The 19636-nt window shown below is 52.8% G+C and overlaps 1 pseudogene; it reads left to right on the top strand.

The window, feature by feature from the left end:
* The first annotated feature begins 3725 nt into the window (after nucleotides 1-3725).
* LOC112923482 (U4 spliceosomal RNA) lies at nucleotides 3726-3850 on the top strand (annotated as a pseudogene).
* Nucleotides 3851-19636: the final 15786 nt, after the last annotated feature.

Genomic DNA, 19636 nt, shown 5'->3' with positions numbered 1-19636 from the left:
TGTAAATGAGCCTTGGCCTCACTCCTCATACCTCAAATGGGAAACAAATTCATCTTGGCTCTACATCTGGTGGCAGAAGCAGGAGGACAAACTCTAGCATGGCAAGAAGGCTGGCCACGTGGACTCACAGCATCGAGCACTAGCTAGTCCCCAGGCCTGGGTCCATGGCCTCTGCCCTCAAGGGATTCAGTTAAGATCTAAGAAGAGGCAAGAGTTAAGGTGCTAGAAGCTGCTCCACATCCACATGGCCTCTGCTGCTGTGACTTTCCCATGCACCTCAGCACATGAGGCCAAGCGCCTTCCTCCTGTGCAACGTGCAACAACGGAAAGGTAGACACAGCCCCACACATTGGGGACCCCCAGACTCACCTGCTGGACTCTGGTCTGTGCCCTCTGCCAGGAGCCTGTGATCCTGAGATCTCATGCTTCCCCCTCCTCCCTGCCTCTCTGGCTGGGACGGGTCTCCATGCCCCTCCTGGAGCACACTCCCCTTGGGCCGCTGTCCGAGCTATCCTTTTTCCATGGCTCACAGGAAAACTTTCTTTCAGCCTCATTTTATTTATTTTTTATTTTTTTCAGCCTCATTTTAAATCAAAGTTGTATGCGCTTGTGATCTAAGGAATTAAATCATTCCCAAGCTTGTTATAAAAACCAGCAGTCCCCTGCCCTCCACCCACCCACTCCATTTGTTCTTCCCCAGAGGCAACTGCTTCCTTTCTTTCTTTAAAAACTAATTCTTTTGGTATTTATGCTGTATTCCTAAATAGTCTTCTTGTGTTGCTGATTCTAGCTTTTTCAGCTGAGTTCTTTATGGAAGAGGTGCTAGCTTTCTCTCATCCTTGCCCCCACCCCACATGTCTCCTTCCCATCCTCCTCCCCACCCCAGCACAGAGAATGTAGTTTGAGTTAGAGTCACATGATCATGTAAATATAACTCACAGCAAAGCCAGATCATATACTATGATCAACTTTACCTGCCTTACCTTTTTTCCCTATAGTTATCATTCGCTATGTTATTTTTTTAAAAATTAATGTGCTTATTTCTTTTTTTTTAATGTGCTTATTTCTAATTCAACACTAGACTTTGCCTCTTGTCTAAATCTCTAGGCCTTAGAACACACCAGGTTTGCTTATCTTGCTTGGTCTGAATTGACTCCCCTGTTTGGTGGAGCTCACACTCTCTTGGCTTTCTAATAAGGGTGCAGGGGAAGCGAACATATTGTGATCTCAACTGTCTGAAAATGCCCCATCCTATCCTCACACTTGATTAATAGTTTGGCTGACTATCTCATTCCCACAGAATGGGGGGCTTAGAGACAATAGAAAGTGATTTCTCATGGTTCTGAAGGCTGGAAATCCAGATCAAGGTGCTGGCAGATTCGGTGTCTAGTGAGGAGCAGCTTCCTGGTTCATAGATGGTGTCTTCTCCCTGTTTCTCATAAGGTAGAGGGAGTGAGGGAGCTCTCTGGGGTCTCTTTCATACGGGCACTAATCCCATTCATGGGGCTCCACCCTCATGACCTAAGCACCTCCCAGAGACCCCACCTCCTAATGCTGTCACATTGGGGGTTAGGGTTTCAACATGCAACTCTGAGTGTGGAGGCACAAACATGCACTCTAGCAGTGGGTAGAATTCTCATTTGGAAATCGTTTTCCTACAGAAAAAGGTGGGCAGAAGCCAACTGTGCAAGAATTGCTCTATTTTCTTGTCAGTATAGCCATTGTCAAGTCCAAAGCTATCCTAATTTCTAATTCTTTATTTTTATTGAAGAATAAAAATAAAGTTAATTGTTGAACAGTTTCATTTGGCCCTCATTCCTGTGTCTTTCAAATTGGAAAAAAAAAAAAAAAAGCCCATCTTCGTTTTTCTTATGGTCACGGAAGCTGGGCTGCAAATCCCAAAATAATCTAAAGGAGTAAATCATGGCTTTGTTTTCTCTTCAAACTCATCAAGTGTGGAGTCATGAGAACATGATGAAAAATACCATCAGCTTGTTGTTGTCACGAATCTTGCCTATTGTGTCTGTGTGCTGTGGGAACTGGCTGTGGAACAGCGGGGAATGTGTCTGACACCAGTGGGGCCTGGGATGGGGAGCTTCCAGCACCATCATCCCCACACAGGGCACCTGCAGCTTCCCATTGGGGCTGGGGCTCTTCCTAGCACACACTTGCCCTGGCTGTAGGCATCAGCCCCTCCCTGGTCTCCGTGGCCTTCCCTGCTGGTGAGAGCTGACTGTATGCTTCTTCCCAACTTGGAGTGGAGTGGGGACACTTAGGCCCCAGAGGCCCCTCGTGCTGTGGGTGATCCTTTCGGGGGAGCAGGCCACCCCCTCCTCCCACCTACCTTGGGTTGAAGTGGGATTATCTCGGCTATAAGCACAGGTTAGAAGGATAACATCACAGGGCTGCCTTCACAGTTGGGTAAACCGAGGTTGGGGGCTGGTCCTCTGGGGCTCAGTTTCCTCATCTGTAAAATGGGGAGAAGAGGGCTGCTTTGAAAATTAAAGCAATGACAACATGTGGTTTGACAAAAACCGAGCATGCAGTAGGTGCTCATATTTGCTGTAGAACTGTCTGCCAGGAAGCTGGGGGTCCTTGTTTGGCCCAAATGCTCGTGACAGACAGACCCCCAGAGGCTCTGCCTGGAGAGGCCCCAGGCTTTTCTGATGCAAACTGCAGCCCCCTTGGCCGCGGCCCCGGAACTGCAGCATTCTGGGATTTGAGGGACTCCCGCCAGGAAGGGCTGGGCTGCCAGCCCCCTCTGGTTCTTGTTAGGACTTCTCGCCTCCCCCTCCCCTGCTGGGCAGCAACCCTCCTCACAGTCCCTTGGGACCCTCACGGCCCAAGTCCCATAAGCTTGCCAGGGCCAAGCCCAGAGACGTGAACCTTCCAGAAAGGAGGAAGAACAAAGCCAGACTGCAGGCTGCAGGCCCGTGAGCCAGGCCCAGGTGGGCAGTGGATGCTGGACCAGGGGGCTGCGGGCCTTCGACCTGAGTGAGGATGGGGTCGGGGTTCTTCCTGGCAGGCAGCTGAGCATGGCTGGGCCAGGCTGACCCCGAGACAGAGGTAGAGACTGGGATGCTAAATCAGGAACCTGTCCTAACCTGTGGCTCTAGGGGACACCAAAGGGTATTGAGGGAGCCTGTGGTACCAGAAGGACTTCCGGGGGAATAGGGTGGGGCAGGTGGGGCTGATGGGTGGGGGTATCTAGGAGGTCACTAGGCACCTGGCCAGGTGCTGGGGAGAGGGCTCTCTGTGGCCCTAAGCTGAGGTGCTCCAGTCATTCTTTCCTGGGTCACAGGTCTTGGATCATCACCCCTGTGGTCCCTGTCCTGGGCTGTCAATGGGTCCCTGTCCTGGGCTGTCAACTGGTCCCTGTCCTAGACCAGAGCTTGGTCACACCTTTGTGGGAAATTCGAGTAGGTTTCCAGCAACTTCTGCCCTCTCCCTGAACACACTTTTCCAAGTGACCGGTTGGCCCAGCATTTGGGGCGCACTGTAGGCGGGGGCTGTGCCCGGGGCTCTAGCTGGCTGCTCGGGGCTGACATCTCCAGTAGGCAAGGGCACACACAGGCCTTGAGGGCCCTATGAATGTTTGGCTTTAAGTTCTTTAAAAAACAGATGGAAAAGGGAAGAGAATAATGAATCTATGATGAGTCCAGCCTGGAGCACATTCACGTTTGTACCAACACAGCTGTAAAATATAATGTGAAAGTTTTGTTTTAAGCCTTGTACAGTGGCCGTATTGTTGCCAGTGAGGTTTATCCAAGGTGCGATTATTACTAATTGAAAACTTTTCCCCCCAAATCTGTTTTAAACAGAGGAGTGGTCCATGAAACACCACACTGTGAGCCCACGGAAGTCACCTCCGGCCTTGGGTCACGCAGGCAAAATAGGCATTGGACCAAGTGGGACTCGGCTATTTTCCTGGTAATGATGCTGTGGCTCTCCGTGTGTCCTCAGGATGCGGGCCTTCAGGTTAGGACTTTCAGATGCCATAGACCCTTACTGGGTTCATTTGGACCCTCTTGTGACAAGATATCAAGACCCAACTCATACCAACTTCATCCAGACAGCAGGTGACGGACTCAGTGGTTGGTAAGGCTAAGTGTGGTCCTGTATCATTCCAGATGGTGATGTCAGGGCCCATGATCCCCTGCCCCCCTGGGCTCTGAGACAGGCTCTCTCCTCTCTCTGCAGCCCCCTGGTGCCCGCTCAGCTGCCTCAGTGGTAAAGAACGCCCCTCCATAGCCCCCAGGAGCTCCTGGTGGGTTAGCAGCAAGCCAGAGCCTCTGTCCCCAATGACCTCACGGTGATAGCCCTGCACCTTGTGCATAAGTGGCACTGCAGCAGTGCTCCTGGGGTGCCGCACGTTGGTCTCACTGAGAGCCAGTCAGCCTGCTTCTCTCCTCTCTGTGTCGTGTCAACCCCAGGGGAGCCTTGGGGGCCTTCCCAGCGCAGCCTCCTGAGCTCTGACAAGTTTCCAGGTGGGAGGTGGCTTTGAATGTCTTAGGCCACCAAGACAGGTTCTGGTGTCCTGGTCAAATGGACATGGTGTTCCTCTGGGTGTCAGAAGCTCAGATGTGCCCATGTGGGACGTGGTGCAAGGTGGCAGCAGGAGAAGGCTCCTTGCTGAGCCGACAGGGAGCCACTTGTGTTCAGCTGCCTGCATCTTCTGGGGGCTTGGGCTGGTGAGTGTGCAAGTGTGAGTTTGGTCTGATGTGTGTGTGTGTATGCGGTCACATGCACAGATGAACTCCTGTCTGCCCTTTCCCCCCAACCCTCCTCCTGGGGCTGCAGGTGAGCCCAGGCTGTGGGAATCACATTGCCAGCCACTCCTTTCTCCCTCTGGACATGAGTTAGTGGTACCTTTAAAACAGGAGGGGCTGATGTCTCTGTGACCTGGTCCCCTTGCTCCCCACTGGGGAACTGAGGCCCCGGGCCCACCCTCTTGTCTTCGGGGTCTCCCTGTCTGTGGGTGGAGGCAGCTCTGGCTGGCCTTTGCCTCTGCCCATCCCTATGCAAGTCACCTCCCTCTGCACCCCCCACCCCTGCCTGTGGGCCACAGCCACAGTGACTCCTGCACCCAGCTTGCTTGGGTGGCTCAAGGCCTCGACAGTGCTCAGTGCTCAGTGCTCAGTGCTCAGCTGCCCACATGTGACAGTGTCACGTCCTTGCTCTCTAGAGCCTTCTGCAGACTTGCCTGCCTGAGGCCGAGGACTCCTTGCCATAGTCTTCTGACCTGCCTGGGCCTTAGGGCCTCCTGGGGCTGCTGGGTGGCCCTCTCTGTCTCCATGGGCTACGTGTCACCCTCCATGTGGTGTCTCTGGCTGTAGGTGTTTGTAAACAAGTGATGCCCTCTGTCCCCATGACCATGTCTTTCCTTGGCTACCTGCAAAATGTCCTACTGGCAGGGCCCTGGGAGCACCATCGGGGCCTGAGGACCTTCCACCCGCTTCCTTCAGGCCCGGGTCAGGAGGCTGGCCTGGGGTTCTCTCCCAGTGCACAGGCGGGGGCTGTGGGCCTGGGCGGGGGAATGGGGCTGGGCAGGGCTGCCCGTGCCCTCCACCCTGCTGGCTGTGCAGAGCGTCTCCCCACAGGCCTGAGCTCGGCACCTCCTGGCTCCCCACTCCTGTGCCCTCATTGCCCAGGCACCAGACCAGGGCCGGACACAGACACTACCTCACACACCCGGGTCTGCCAGCCGTGGGACCATGGCCATGGCTGGCCGGCCGGCCGGTCCAGGAGAGGGGACAGGAGATCCTAAGTCTGCCTCAAGCCGGCCATGGGATGGGTGAGTGCATGCCCTTCCCGGCTCAGACATTCTAGAAGGGCTAGCTGCCTCTGGGCAGAGAGGGGGCGGGGCTCCCGCTGAGAGGTGAGCACTGGGCACAGCCCTTGGCCGCTTGACCCAGGCCCCTTCGGAGATCTCCACACCGACCCTGTGATGTGGAGACTCAGGGACCGACTTGACAGACGAGGCCCCAGAGGTGAGCTGCCTGACTCGGGGTCTCACAGCTCCAGGGGGTCAGGCTGCCAGGCCACGCCCATGGGGCTCCAAAGCAATGTCCCCACATCACATGGACTTTCTAAGGCCTGGGAGACCTGATGGTCTCCTGAAATACCACCCACGAGCCTAGCAGAGCCTCGGGTGGTGAGGAGGTTCAGAGGTGACCCTAGAGCCGGCTGTCTCCTGGGGTCCAGAAGCCCAAGGTGAGGCTTGCGCCCAGGACAGGGCTGGCAGGGAAAGGGAGTACAGAGCACGGCATGGGGTGGCGGGGGGGTGGTGTTCCTTTTCAGCAGTAGCTGCGCTTGCGCGACCCTGCAAGCAGGTGCTTCCCTAAATGCTGTGTCCCTGTCCTGGCGGTGATCAGCCCCTTTTTTCAGCAGTGGGGGCAGGAGTCAGGGAGCTGGGGGGAGTGGCAGGGGGCAAGACTGGGGAAATAAGGGCCTGCTCAGAGCACAAGAGCCTGGACCTGTGGTTCTAGGAATGGTTCTCCCTAGCAGGCCGCACTGTTGACACATTGTTATTTGTAGTTAAATGCAATTTATTTCTTCCCATTGTAAAAGTAGCATATTCTTCTTAGACACAGTGGATCCCTGGAAGCCTGGGTGCACCAGTAGGTGTACCTGGATGTCCCCAGTGGTGCACAGGTGTGTATGAGGCCGCAGGGCGAGGGGGTGTCCTTCTACTATTCTGCGCTTTGACGTTCCAAGATCCCAAGGCTGAGAGTTGCAGAATCCAATGTAGTCCTTTTGTTTGTTTTGGTGGGAGTGCTACTGACTGAAGGTTTGCATCTCCTAAAATATATATGTCGAAGCCCCATCCCCCCACGTGGCGATGTTAGGAGGTGAGGGGTCACCCTGGAGAGGTGATCAGGTCATGAGAGTGGGACTCCGTGACGAGATTAGTGTCTTTACAGGAAGAGATGGAGAGAGGTGATGTCTCTAGGCCACGAGAGGACACAGCAAGCAGGTGGCCGTCTGCACACCAGGAGCAGAGAGGAACCCATCCGCTGGCAGCTCGATCTCGGCCTTCCAGCCTTCAAACCCTGAGGAATGGATGTCCATTGCCCCCAGCCCCTGGTGTTCTGTTCTAAGACCCCTGGTGGATTAGAAACCCACACCCTCTCCCCACCTCCACCCCTGGTTGGCAGGCCACCTGCTCCCTTCTGGTTTCCAAGCAGACACTGACTGGGTGTCACAGGTGCAGTCCGATGCCCATCCCCCAGGTACTGTCTCAGCAGCTGCGAGCCCCAGGGGAGGCAGGGCCCAGAGAGGGCAGAGCCACCTGGCCTGGGCAGCTGGGCGTCCTCGTGGTCTGATTCCTCTGCCCAGCCTCCAGTCTGCCATGAGTGTGTGTGGTGTTCACTGGTCAGTGGGGACACCCAGCCGTGGGCACCTGGACTCGGGGCAGCTTCCAGGATTTTTCCCCTCACCCAGACACCATGTGGTTGCTGGGGCCCCTGTTCCATTCACCCACCTGCCAAGGCTTCATGCATCTCCTCCTCCCAAGGCGAGGTCCAACCTCCTGCTTTTCTGAGAAGTCACACCTGGAGTGCTCAGGCATGGGACATGCCCCCTCCCAATTCCTCCTGGCCTCCCCAGTTCTGCTGGCTTCCACCCAAGCTGACCCTCTGCCTGTCTCTCCATCCACCTGCTGCCCCCCAGCCCCTGGCCACACATGTCAGCCCCAATGTCTTATAGCTGTCCTGTTTTCTAGTCAGTCTCAGTGCAGGGGCTCCTGAGAGGGCAGAGGCATCCTGGGTGCATCTGGGGTCCCCTAGGCCTAGAGCTACTGCCTGGGATGCACTTCCATGCTCCTCTCTTGGGGTCATCACTATTCTGTCCCAGAAGCCTGGGACACTTTGTCTTCCTTCTCCTCTACAACCCCGACTTGGGGGCCGGCATGGCACCACTAGCAGAAAACCTTCCCCTGTTTCCCAAGAGGCCCCAGGCCCCGTACAAACATCAGGCGCTGGTGACCTGCCCCATCAGCTGGGGAGCGTCACCCTGGTGTGACAGGCTTTGAACAGGGGGTGGCATCTCTCATGCATCATGAGTCCAGGCTTGACCCTAAGTCGGGTGGGTTGGGATGAGAATCAGGCTCGCTGATCAGGGAGGACGAAGAGGGGTTTTGGGGTGGGGGGTAAAATGAGCCTAGAAAGTCCAAGTGCAGCCGGGTTGGGTTGTTGGCCTAAATGACAGGCGGAGCAGTCGATGCCATTAACAAGTCAGCACAGACTAGAGTAGGGACCCCAACTTCCAACATGGACATTCGGGGCGGGAGGATGGGGTAGTGAGGGGCATCCTGTGCATGGAAGGAGGCTCCCACCTGGGGCCAGCAGCACCTGAGGAGCTGGTATTTTCCATGTGGCATGCCCATGCTGTGGGGGTTCAGCAAACTGCCCCCTGTCATCGGAGCCCTGTGCCAAGCTACACCATGGGCAGCACGGAGCCCATTGAGAGAAAGGAATCCTGGGCAGCCTGGGTGGCTCAGTGGTTTAGCACCACCTTCGGCCCAGGGCATGATACTGGAGACCCGAGATCGAGTCCCACGTTGGGTTCCTTGCGCGGAGCCTGCTTATCCTTCGGCCTCTCTCTCTGTCTCTCTGTCTCTCTGTCTCTCTGTCTCTAATGAGAAAGGAATCCCGGGAAAGCAGGATGGAGCTTGTGCCTCAGGACTTCAGGGTCTTGGTCAAGAGCAGGCTCTGAGGGGTCAGAGTGGGATGGAGCCTCAGGGATCCCCTGAAGGAACTGCCCCGAGCCTGCTTTGACAGCGAGGATGTACACCAAGGTCAGCCCCAGGCACTCAGGCTGGCGAGGGCTCCTGTCCGGGCGTCACACTGGGAGGGGGTAGCGATCCCTGTGCTCCGAGTCCTCCCACCCCCCCTCCACCCCCTCACACGGTGGGTCTCAGGGATGCCCCCGAGTGGCCGCAGCTGGCACAGTGACAAGGGCAGCCAAGGGAATGTGCGCCAGGAACAGGTGTCACTGGTCCTTTGCTGAATGGCTCCTATACTTTCCAGAACAAAAGCTAACTAAGGCTGCTGGAGTGAACAGTGAGCCTGAAGCAGCAGTTGGGGGCGGCCGGAGGGTCTGCAGGCCCAGGGATCGGCGGGTGGGTGCCTGCGGGTCCCCGGGGCACAGCCTCAAGGGGCGAGCCTGGTGGAGGGAGGCAGGCAGGCCACCCGAGGAAGAAAGTGGAGCCGGGAGCCTCAGTATTGTCAAGATGCGGGTTCCCCAGTTTGCCCTGCGGGTTCAGGGCAGCCCCGTCCAGGCCAGCGGGGTCCGCGGTGGAAGTGCGTGCACCGTGCCTGCGGGCTGCCGTTAGGAACGTTTTCATCGTGTTTTTCAGATTTTTCTGCTCTGAACCGTGTTCCCTTTACCGTGAGGAAAGGGCAGTCAGCTTATTAATTTTTTTGAAGGAAGAGATGCGGAGAGAAGGAACCAGCAGACAGGGGCCCATGCAGATGAGTTTAGCAGCAGAGCTTTTGGAGCGGGCTGGACGGGGCCCAGCAGTGTCACTAGGGCCAGCTGTCACACGTCTCCGGCCGGCGTCTGGCAGCCCCGGCCCACCGGCCTGACGGGAGATAGGCCCACAGTGAAATTTGACTCGGCCTGGCCTGGGGTATGGGCCCCTCCGCCGCTGACATGGGCAGCGGGGGACGCCTGGGAAGCAGCCCGTTTTCTACGTCTGGATGGGCCAAGAGCGGATGATTTCTCCAGCTGCAGTCCTTTCTTGGAAAAGGCCTTTAAAAGAGATGATGGGGGCAGCTCTTCACGGTCAAGTCCCATCCTCAGAGCCCGCTGTGGAAAGGGCCCAAGGAGGCCCGAGGGCAGTCACGGGCTTGCCCCTTGCTTTTGCTAGGCTCCAGGGCCTGGCTCCGGCGCCCCTTCCTCCTGGAAGCCAACTCCCTCTCCCAATTTCCTACAGGGCTCACTCTCTCACCTGCAGTCCTCACACGCTTCACCTACCCTGTCCTGGGTCTCCAAGCTCTTTCACCCTTGTGCGGGAGCCCCAGCCAGCCCTGGCAGAGAAGCAGGGAAGGGAGGAGGCACATCTGGAGTGCTCCCACTGAGGCACAAGGAAGCTGGTTATCCACACAGCTGTCCGCTTCTGGCTGGGGTTGCTCCTGAGTGTTGCTTCTCTGGCACGTGGCTTGCACACTCCCAGGCTGGTCCTTTGACCTGAGATCACCAGAGGCAGACCTCAACTGGAGAGACGGGATGGTTTGTAAGTGAGCTGGCCAACTTGTGGGTATGGTCACCAGGACCTCTGAGGCTGCACCCCAAGTCCTCCCCAGAAGGGTATCTGGTGAGCTGCATGTGCCAGGGACCCCAGGATGCGGCCTGCCTCTTCCCCAAGCCTCTCTTGCCCTGGGCCTAGAGCAAGCACTCAGGGAGGTCTGATGAAGGAAACAGAGCGAGGAGGGTCCGTGCCAGTTCTGACCTGGTCCTGTAAGGCCACAAACCATTCATTCCACAAATATTTGTCAGCCCATGTCTGCCTGGCCCTGAACCTGAGCCTGTCACAGAAGCTGGCAGTGGCTCAGAGACCCAGACTCCAAAGCAGGACCCTCAGTCCCTATATACCCGGCGACGGTGGGGTTGGGTGGCAGCTTTGTGAGCAGTGTGCACGGAGCCCATGGCTTAACTTAAGAATCAAATAGATTCTGGTCCACATTCAGCCCTGCCACCTTTGTGCTGTGTGGCCAGGGCACCCCCTTATCTTCTCTGAGCATGTCTCCTTGTCTGTAAAAAGTAGGAAACAACTCGTTTACAATGTCCCGAGATGACATCTTATACCTCAGGCCCTCAGGTGCCTTCCTCATGGTGAGTGGTCGAAACAATGTCACTGTGGTAATGGGCACCTAGATGGGGCTCTTCCTGCCCAGAACGTGCATCTAAGAGCAAAGGGTGCTACAGTCCCACCTCTTCTAAATAAGGAGCCCGACCCTCTCTGAAGGGGTGCTTCAGGCTAGATATACTGACCTTAGCCATCCCCTGCTTCTGGTGAATATGATGGAGAGTGGAGGGTGGTTGCTCAGGAGAGGCTGGCCAGACCTGAAGTCTCTGCCCCCAAGGGGAGGGGTGTGTGCAGCCCACAAGCCAGGTAAGAGGCTGGACAGACCCACTTGGCTTGCTTGCAGAGAGGCAGAGCACACAGCTCAGTGCTGGCCCTGGCACAGGGAGCAGGGGTGGGAGCACTGGGCCTTGCGGAGTGTGGTGGGTAAAGTGCCCACCTTCCAGAGTGGACGCCACATGGGCCTCTGAGAGTCAGGGACAGATATCTCCATTTTATAGGTATTTTGAAACAGGCTCAGAGGATATCCCTCACCCAAGGCCACACAGCCAGTTCCAGGTCCTACGCTGGTGCCACTGAGCTAGCAGCACTGACAACATAATAACTGGTCATCTGTGGTGGGCGCATGCCCGGCATATGCCTCCCTCTGGGAACCACTACCTCTGGCCTGTGCCACCAAAGTAAGTTCTCAAACATCTCCAAGCTCAGCTTTTTCTGGAAAAATTTGATGAGGTGCTAGCATGGGGTTGGATACATATTCTATGTAACACTGAAGAACAAACATATGGAAGCCATTGACTATTCTGGGATGCTCTATGGGCAAGACACTGCAACACACTTGAGTCAGGAGAGGCCTTCATGGCCAAGGTATCTGCTGGGCCCAGTGCCACAGAAGGAGACTGGAAAACAGGGCAAGGGACTTGATGCTCCTTGGGGACACCTGGGAGGGGAAAGGAGTAGCATGCACAGAGCAGGTGGAGTGGGGTCCGAGGGGAATGTGGCCTCCAGTGAGGCCTGGGGCTCCAGGGGGAACCCACCCCCCGTTTGACTGTGGGGATCTTCAGGTTGTTGCTATAAGGCTGGGATGTACTTTCCCTCTCCTACTCCCAACAAAATCTTCAGCAATTCAACATTTTTCTCTTATACCATTAGATAAATAGATTCTTCCTGAGAAACACTAATGAAAGTAAAGATGATGATGGTGATGGTGGTAATGGTGGCAACGGTGTTGAAGATGGTGATCATGGTGGTAATGATGGTGATGGTGATGGTGGTGATGGTGTTGATGATGTGACCATGGTGGTGATAATGGTGATGGTGGTGATGGTGATGAAGGTGATAATGATGGTAATGATGATCGTTAATGGTAGTGATGATGGTAGTGATGATGGTGATGGCTGCCGATATTTTGGGGACACTTGCTAAACGCCAGGCAGAGGTTTAATTTTATTTGACCTGAATTATCCCATTTAATCCTAATGAATCTTCTCAGAAGTATACACCTCTCTTGTTCCCAGTGTGAGTCCCATGCCCAGGTAGCTCCAGGTGAAAGATCTGCTTTTGTAGGTACAGGAGTCTAACGGCAGCAAGAGAGGGGGCACCTGGTTATTTTGAGCCTCATAATCACCCCTGTGAGGAGGGATTGCTGTTCTGCTTTTCAGGTGCAAAAACTGCATCACAGAGAGGGAGAGTGACTTGCTTGAGGTCACAGAGCTGGGATGGCAGAGACAAGGTGAGGACTTAGGTCATTTCAAACTCAAAGCTTTATGCATCTTGGTCAGTGCTGGGAAGGCATAGAGGAATCATATGGGCCCTGTCCTCAAGGAGCTCAATCTCTTGGAAGAGACAGGCAGGTAGAGTGACAGTAGGGAAGGAGCAAGGAGGCTCCCCCCAACCAGGTGGTCTGGATGGCTTCCCAGAAGAGGCAACATTTGGAGACAGGGAAGCATGCTCAGACAGCAGGCCCATGGAGGCCAGAAGGCAGGGTAGTATATGCTCTCCCCACACTCTCAGCCGAGGCTCCATCCTGAGCCCCAAACCTGCCGTTGGCCGTGCAGAGTATTGGCCTCAGCAGCCACCTTTCCAAAACCTATTTTTAGATCCAATTCTGCTCTAAATGCAAACACATTGTCAAGATAGTGGCCAACTTGGGTCCCATCCATGAACAGGCCCTCTCCGAGACACCAAAATAGAAAAAGGCTCTATTTGTGGATGACATGGACTGTTGGCAGAGGTGTTGACTCCCAGCGGATGGAGGCCAGATTACGGCCCAGCCCTTGGATGACCCGACACGTCAATGCTTCCTACCCAAATACAGTATAAAAATGCATGCAGAAGCACGTTAATCTCGTAAGAAGGCAACTTTCTACTGGGGCAGACGAGGGTGCCAGCAGACCTCAGGGAGAGAGAGTACAAATCCTACTTGCTCGAAGTGAGTGTGCTTGAGAGAGTCTTTTGCTGTTATCATTACTTCTCTAAGTTAGCCATCGGGTGGGAGCTGGGAGGACCTCTTGGACCATCTTAGTGATACAGAGGCCGTATCAGCCCCAGCTTGCTTACTGCAGGCTCACCGTGGACAGGGGCTAGGCTAGATACGTCCCTGTGTCTCATCTTAATCTATATAACCAACCCATGATGTGTGCACAATTATCCCATTCCATAGATGAGAAAATTGAGGCTTGGAGAGGATAAGTTATTCGCTTTACCAGCTAGTAGGTAGGACTTTGGATTTGATTTTAGGTCTGTTGAACCACAAAGATCTCGGATTTAATTTCTCCAAGACATTGTTTCTCTGTCTTGCAGAACTTCTTCCTCCTGTTCATCTCTAAAGCCTAGCTCAAATGTCACCTCCTTGGAAGCATGCCTTGCCCGCCAGGCCACGTTGGGTGCTTTCTCAGCAGGGATCCTACTGAGTCACCATTCCTGCTGGACTGGGAGTCCCTGGGGACAAGGACTCTGTGATCCTCCCTGCTATCTCTTGAACTCAGCCCTGACAGCTCTCACTCATGGGAGGTCCGAGAATGCAGCGAATGAAGCTTTTCTTTTCCAAGCTTTTCTTGGCTGAGAAACTGAGGCCCAGTGAGCAGGATGGTGTTGGTCAGAGGGACCTGGATTTAATTTATATGCTACCACTTTTTAGACATTTGATGTGAAGCCTTGGTCTCTTGCGTGTGTTTGGGGCTGATGGCGATGCTCCCATCAGGGGCTGGTGTGTGCATCAAACTAAGGGGAGGAATCTCACGCCTGGCGTACAGCTGGTGCATGGTCACCCTCCATGGATGATTGTGCTCATTGATGTGAAAAACCAGGCTCCAATTCCACACGCGCCAGGGGAATTCGGACTGTCTTATTTTACCTACATAAAATACCAATGTGCCAGGGTGAAGAGGAGATTCTTTTTTCATTTTAAAAAATTGGGATAAAATATATACATAAAGTTTAACATTCTAACCTTTAAAATATCTTATTGTGGTAAAATACACATAACATAAAATTGCCCATCTAAACTATATTTTTAAGTGTCTGGGTCATTCACAGTGTTGTGCAGCCACCCCATCCTCCATCCCCAGAGCCCTTTCCATCTTCCCTAGCTGGAACTCTGTCCCCATGAAGCTCTAACTTCCCATTCCTCCCCCTGCCAGTCCCTGGTGCCCCCATCTACTTTATACCTCTGTAGATTTGACACTTTTTTTAAAATAAATTAATTTTTTATTGGTGTTCAATTTACCAACATACAGAATAACACCCAGTGCTCATCCCCTCAAGTGCCCCACTCAGTGCCTGTCACCCATTAATCCCCACCCCCTGCCCTCCTCCCCTTCCACCACCCCTAGTTCGTTTCCCGGAGTTAGGAGTTTTACGTTCTGTCTCCCTTTCTGGTATTTCCCACACATTTCTTCTCCCTTCCTTTATATTCCCTTTCACTATTATTTATATTCCCCAAATGAATGAGAACATACACTGTCCTTCTCCGATTGACTTACTTCACTCAGCATAATACCCTCCAGTTCCATCCATGTTGAAGCAAATGGTGGGTATTTGTCGTTTCTAATGGCTGAGGAATATTCCATTGTATACATAAACCACATCTTCTTTATCCATTCATCTTTCGATGGACACCGAGGCTCCTTCCACAGTTTGGCTATTGTGGACATTGCTGCTAGAAACATCGGGGTGCAGGTGTCCCGGCGTTTCATTGCATCTGAATCTTTGGGGTAAATCCCCAACAGTGCAATTGCTGGGTCGTAGGGCAGATCTACTTTTAACTCTTTGAGGAACCTCCACACAGTTTTCCAGAGTGGCTGCACCAGTTCACATTCCCACCAACAGTGTAAGAGGGTTCCCTTTTCTCCGCATCCTCTCCAACATTTGTGGTTTTCTGCCTTGTTAATTTTCCCCATTCTCACTGGTGTGAGGTGGTATCTCATTGTGGTTTTGATTTGTATTTCCCTGATGGCAAGTGATGCAGAGCATTTTCTCATGTGCATGTTGGCCATGTCCATGTCTTCCTCTGTGAGATTTCTCTTCATGTCTTTCGCCCATTTCATGATTGGATTGTTTGTTTCTTTGGTGTTGAGTTTAAGAAGTTCTTTATAGATCTTGGAAACTAGCCCTTTATCTGATATGTCATTTGCAAATATCTTCTCCCATTCTGTAGGTTGTCTGTCAGTTTTGTTGACTGTATCCTTTGCTGTGCAAAAGCTTCTTATCTTGATGAAGTCCCAATAGTTCATTTTTGCTTTTGTTTCTTTTGCCTTCGGATGTATCTTGCAAGAGGTTACTGTGGCCAAGTTCAAAAAGGGTGTTGCCTGTGTTCTCCTCTAGGATTTTGATGGACTCTTGTCTCACATTTAGATCTTTCATCATTTGACTCTGCTGGGGCCCTCCTATAAGTAGAATGACACATTTGTCCTTCTGTGACTGATTCATTTCCCTGAGCATAATGTCCTCCAGGTTTATCTATGTGGTAGCAGGTGTCAGAATGTCACAGAGCTCCTGCCCTGTGAGCTCCTGCCCCATGAGCACCTGCCCTGTGAGCATGTGCACTCTCGAGTTGCATGCCCTGAGCATGTGGCGACCCATTGCAGGCAATTCTGTGCACACAGATTCACACACATGCACACCCATATCTATGCAGTAGGTACGGGTGTCTGTGAAGGGATGCACAGACCTGGACAGAGGGCGGATGAGCCAAAAGCTGCTGGGGGCACCAGACACAAGAGATATTCAAGCACCAGTGGAAATGAAACAACAGCAAGATAATTGCATTTGCTAGAGTTTTTCTTCCAACTGGTGTGGAAGCGGAGTGCTGTCGTGGTGTCTGCAGAGCCTGGAGGTGAGGTTCTACATACCCCTCCACAGAGGGCCAGCCAGCAAGCGTTCCACACTCTGCCCACCATTTATAGCTTCCACCAGTGCTTCCTCCTCCCAAGTACCAAAGACAAAGAGAGGATCATAAAGCCTCTAGAGAGAAAAGACCACTTACCATGGAGGAGTGGCACCAATACTGAGCCCACACATCTGTCACAGCAGCAAAGTGATGACCAGTGGCAAAGTGATGACCAGTGTGCTGCTAGAAATCAGGACAGTGGCTGCCTATGGTGCATGGGGAGAGTTTCATGTATTCAAAGGAGAATGATGCTACAGTGTATCAGGGCTGGGAGAAACATTCACAGTTTAGTTATATTTTCTATTCTGTACTCTGCACTTGAATTAATTTCATTATTAATTTTTTTCATATTAAAAGTATCAACAAAGCAAAAAGATTTTATGGGATACCTGGGTTGCTCAGTGGTTGAGCGTCTGCCTTCAGCTCAGGGTGTGATCTCAGGGTCCTGGGATTGAGTCCCACATCAGGCTCCCTGCATGGAGCCTGCTTCTCCCTCTGCCTGTGTCTCTGCCTCTCTCTCTGTGTCTCTCATGAATAAATAAATAAAATCTTTTAAAAAAAGTAAAAAGATTTTAAAACATGTTTTAAGGGGTGCCAATTTCTAACCTCCTACAGCATCTCATGCATCTGCCTGTCCTGGGGATGTGTCCCTATGCTGCCAGTTCTCTGGGTACCCATTCACATGGCCTCCTCATGATCATCCCGGAGTGCGTGGATAGTGTCTCACTGCAGGTGCTGCCTGCTGTTCTGCTCAAGCGCTGCCCTCTGTGCTCACCCAGCACATGCCCCCAGAGCTGCCCTTAGCCAGTGACAGTGGGGGCTGGACGATAGTCACCCAGCTCCCAGTCCCCTCAGGTGGACAGTGCTGCATGGCTCACATTGTCTCCCAAAGGTGTCATGTCAGTGACCGGCTCACCATCCTTTGGCTTCCTCTCCTTCCTTATCTGAACTCTCCACTCAATACAGGGCTTCTAGGGTCACCTCTCAAATAGAGCACTCACCCCCACGTCCTTACCTCTGGGGACCCAGCCTCAGCCCTGCATGTGTAAATGCTTGCATTTGGGTGTCCCCCCAACCCTCACCTCCTGCCAGCTCTTCTTGTCACCATTCCACCATATGTATTTATTTCTGCACACCTATTCCTCAAGGACAATAATTTCATTTCTGGTATCTGACAAGTTTGTCATTGCTATTAAGAACAAGCAGAAAAAGGAGACAGAACTCAGAGGTATAGCCGATGGCAAGGTAGAGGTAGAGAGGGCTTGCAGGGAAGCTGTGGGAGAGCTTGAGGAGGCTGAGAAGCTGCAGGTGAGCCGGGTTCTGGGGCTGCAGGGTCTTCCAGGTAAGCTGAGAGAACCCGACAATTACCTCGGTGGCAGGAGGGCACAGGCCCAGTGAGGGATGCCCCACTGTGGGATGAATTTGCCCACAGAGCCCCAAGCACTGGAGTCGTGCACTGCCTCAGGGACCCAGGTGGGCCTGAAGTAGGGCTGAGGAGGGCTGTATCAGAGGGTCACAGAGGAGCAAGCACAGAGTCTCTGGTCTCTGTGTTACCAGCCGCAGAGCAGGTGAGCTGGGAGTAGGGCAGACATAAAGGACTGGGTTTGTAAAGACTCTGCTTCTCAGTGACACTGTGATTTAGGTCATGGACATTCTATTTATCTAGAAGGTGGTCTTTACTGTTTCATTTCAGTGAATGCAAAATACACAAAGGGCCTGTTTGTCCCCCTTGACTGGAGAGGCCTCTAGTTTGCTAAGCTCCTATTTTGTCAGGAAGTTTTCATGGAGCTCAGCCCTTGCAGGTGGGGAGGAAGCTGTGTGTGGGCCATTCTCCAAATGTGCAAGTATGCTGGTCAGTGGTGGGGAAGCTGCCATGCTTAAGCTCTGCCACCAAGATTCAGGCATCCCTTTGCCGCCTGAAAGAATGCTGTCCCCATGGCTACATGAAGGCCAAGAGGTCAGCTGAAGGAGGAGAGGGGGAAAGAGCTTAGTCCATTTGGAAAGTTTTGTTTTCAGAGCCAGAAGTGGGACTGGTGGTCTACAGTGTGCTCTGTGAGCTGGATCCTGGGACCTCTCAATGTGTTTCATCACCCTCTGGTTAACCCACCTCTAGGTAGTGCCCCTCAAATACAAGGTCGGAGTAAACTTGTCTACCTATGGCTGTATTTGCTGGGAAGCAGTGGTAAAACTTCTAGAGGATCAGAAGGCTTTTCCTAATTCCACCAGGACACACTCAGGCTGGAGGGAACGGTCAAGTGGATGTTGTGACAACTCTGGGACATGCATTACAGCCTCCATCTGCTGAGGCTCAGAGAGTTTACCACACTTGACAGAACCAAGATTTGCAACCATAGGTGAGCTTCCCTCAGTAAAGGAGGGGGGGAACCTCAGTAAAGAAATCTAGAAATACAACTAAAGACATTTTTATCCAAAGTGTTGGATCCAGGTGTGCCTCTGCTCCCCTCCTGTCTCTTAGTCCCAGTGAAATGACAGTAGGGAGGTACAGAGTGAAGCAGTTTAAAAAGCTGTTTGGGCCTGAGCAGTGACCACAAACAGGTGGAAGATTCTAACAAGTTTCTGGGAGACAAATCTCTCCTGGGAGCAGAGGGGGCACAGCTGAGAGAACTGGCCAAAGGAGACCCAGGGTGCCAGGAGAGCCACCTGGGTTTGCAGAGAAGAGGGAAAGGAAGTGAAGGGATGGAGGCTTGCTTGCTGGTGAGCTGACCTGGTGGCAGAGGAAACTGTCCAGCTCCTCTGCAAATGCAAGATCGGGTCTCCAAGGGCAGGGTGGCATTCCAGAGGAAGGCCTCTTTACTTTGTCAGTGAAATGAGGATCCCAGATGCCCCATCCTGCATACCCTCAGTGATGCCTGCCAGGAGATACAGCATCTAGGACCCACAGATCATGGCCCACTTCTCTCTCAGCAGAGAAACCTGCACAGCTACCATGCACTTCCACTAATTAACCAAGTCCCTAAGTCACTTGTTTTGGCAGACAAACAAGGACCAGCTGGTATTAGAGGAGAAGCAGCAGCGGCCAGAGGAAGGAATGAGGTGGAGAAGCAGAGCTGACTTCAAAGAAAATGGAGCTCATTCTGTTTTCAGACAGGTAGACTTAAAAATATAGGAATTACTATCCTGGAGAGATTTGGCATCCACAGAACAAGAAGTGGCTACTATAGAAAAATAAAAGAGGCAATCTGAGAACAAGAAAGAATTTATGGAAAAGTTACAGAGAATAAATTGAAGGGAAAAGTCAAGGAAATCTTCCTGAGTTTAGAAATGGAGAACAGGGGTAATAAGAGAGGTAACAACTAATAATTTATTTTGAGTGCCAGGCACTGTGTAAAGTGTTTTAATTATTTAATCCCCAGGTGGGAATTATTATTATCTCCCTTTTACAATGAGAAAACTGAGGAATGAGAAGTCACCTGGCCATG

This window comes from Vulpes vulpes, chromosome 14, assembly GCF_048418805.1.
Source record: "Vulpes vulpes isolate BD-2025 chromosome 14, VulVul3, whole genome shotgun sequence".
Taxonomy (NCBI): Eukaryota; Metazoa; Chordata; class Mammalia; order Carnivora; family Canidae; genus Vulpes; species Vulpes vulpes.
The sequence above is the reverse complement of the archived record's forward strand: the minus strand, read 5'-3'. Positions and strand labels throughout refer to the sequence as shown.